A 2,853-nucleotide genomic window follows, 5' to 3' on the forward strand; every position below is an offset into this window, starting at 1 on the left:
GTGTGTGTGTACACGTTGTGAAACACCAAACCAATGTGCCAGGATCTGGACAATAAAGATGTATCTATCTTATCTGATCTTATCTGACCTTATCTGATCTGATCTTATCTGATCTTATCTGATCTGATCTTATCTTATCTTATTTTATTGACACCGCCAGACACTGAGAAATTATTTCTTTCAGGATAGTAGTAAGTTTGATCTACTATGTCCGTAATGTATGATACTTATTGTTATGAGAAGTACGGAACGTTCAGAATTTGTGATTTACTTTTGCCAGGAAGGACCTCAAGTCACTTTACTTTCAGTTTAGCGCCTCGAACTTCAACATGCTGGTCTCCGGAAAAAGAGAACGCATTTGATCTCCTCGGAAAAATTACTATTATTTTCGAGCGCTGACAAGTGCTGTGTAAATGCCAACTAGATCTAGTGATCTACTCATCATATGACGAACATTGGAATTCATATAATATAACCCAATGACATCATTTGAAATTCAAGACCGGAATACAAGAATGAAACTTCCCTTTATCTGACTCCTAATGGAAAAAGGACCCCTACCATAGAACGATAATTATAAAAGCAAAGAGAAGAGTGCTAAAGGAAGAAATGGGAATGAAAGAAAACAAGAAAGAAAGAGATAAAGACAAAAAAGGTTTTAGAAGCTCGTTCTGTCTGAATGGCGTATCCTTAACTAGATTTTGTAAGAATCTCTTCTATTCCACGTAGTCGATGGAGCCGCCTGTTTTCCGTCAGACCCATATACGGCAATTCACTGACTATCTGGAAACATTATACATGTGATCCTTGTCCAAAGAAATAATCTAATCGCACTGAACACTATTAACATAACACGAAGTAAATGTTTATTCAAGGAGTAATGATATGCGTTTACTTTAAACCGTAACGGAAGGGTACTGCACCCCACAGTCTATAAAAGGGGTATCATTCTGGCCAAAAATAGAATCGGGAATAATTTTCCATAAAGGAGCCCTGTTGATCAGTTGAAAGTTGTGGATGATTGATAACATCATGACATAATGGATGTTTAGTGTTCCAAAAGGGCTTTTCCGTAAATTAAGCTGCCGAACAGAGATTTCGATACAAAAACCAGAACATGGATGAGCGTAGGAGTTCGGCCCAGATCTAATACTTTTTTTTTCTCGAAAGACAGTTGCGTATCGACAGAGTGGTTCCCGACTCCTCTCTTTTATTTCGAAGGGCGGGGGTGACAGATTTATGTCTGTCTGAAACATAGAAAACCACGTAGACACATTAATGGTCTCATTGTCGAGGGGAAAGGCAATTTTACAGAGAATAATATAACGAAGGGTCATCCGTTTGCCCTTGAAATATAGACGGAAAAGACACCGAAGAGCCAAAACGAGGAAGAACTTGAGAATGTGGTGTGAGAAATCTTGCGATCAAGAATTTTGGAATTGGAGCAACAGGGGATAACAGGGATAATTTACTCTGGCATTTAAAGAAATGTTCATCCCCAAAATAACATTGCTTTTCTGTGTGAAAAGGGTGCTCTTGCAACAGAAATAAGCGCACGCCATGCTATCCTTAAATAAGGACGAGGCGAAATATGATAGGATCTTAGGAGAGTAAGAGAAAGGAAATGACAGGCACACACACACACACACACACACACACACACACAACACACACACACACACACACACACACACAGAGAGAGAGAGAGAGTACAAATGAGATACAACTAACAGTAGCCATAAGGGGTTTCAGAAGATACATAATTATTTTTCAAGCAAATTATAGTGAAACCTTAATAGCTGTTCACCTAACAGATAATTGAGATTGTGTACAAATGGCATGCCGCCAGATTTTGTATAGGATGACTATTTATTACGTTATGATAACATAGTTAGAATTTTTGCAAAGTGGAAAGCCACACAGTGTTTACATTTGATAGAATGTCGTTGGCAATGAAATAAAGGCGCGTAGGTCAACTGATTCGATTTCGACTAATATTGCATCGTCTGCAAAAACTTTTTGATTCGTGCTAAAAGATGCACATCGACGCAATAACAGTTACACAGTACAAGAATAAAACAAGACATATAGAAACCACAGAGGGAAAGAAAAGAAGTAGGGCTTACCAATGACGTCTTCCAACCACCCGCTTACAAACCCAGAAAGGGCAATTACATTACTTTTATTTTGTGGCGTCTTCCAAAGGATGTACGCCCGAGTCATTGGTGGTTGGCAACGAAGTACCCATTTATACTAGAGACTATTATGTGGGGAATCACGATTCTACATACACATATACAAACACACGAAAAAAAACAACAACACACACACACACACATACATACTTACACACACATACACAGACAAACACGCCCACACACAAACACACACATCTAGGTATACACCAGGCTCAAACCATGAAGTGCTCTATGAACACTTACATTCCCGTTTTAGAAAACCCCCCACCAAAAGTCAGGCAAACATACCACACAAACATACCCACAAACAAGCAGTATTTTAATTCCCCTTAACATCAGAGAGCTCTCCCAAACCGGCGCAGCGACAAGACAAACTGTGAACAACCAGACAACTTTATCTGAACGATTACGGCAAAGTCTTGACATACCCAGGTCTCAGACCACTTGTTGATGCCCGGCACCTTGAGAGAGTGAGTGAATGTGTGGGTAGTTTGTGGGTGAGTGAATGTGTGGGTAGTTTGTGAGTGAGTGAATGCAAAGCTGTAATAATTGAGAGAACGTGAAAGAGTGAGGGAGTGAGTGAATGAGAGAGAGAGAGAGAGAGAGAGAGAGAGAGAGAGAGAGAGAGAGAGAGAGAGAGAGAGTGAGTGAGTGA

Source organism: Aplysia californica, unplaced genomic scaffold (assembly GCF_000002075.1).
Source record: "Aplysia californica isolate F4 #8 unplaced genomic scaffold, AplCal3.0 scaffold00338, whole genome shotgun sequence".
Taxonomy (NCBI): Eukaryota; Metazoa; Mollusca; class Gastropoda; order Aplysiida; family Aplysiidae; genus Aplysia; species Aplysia californica.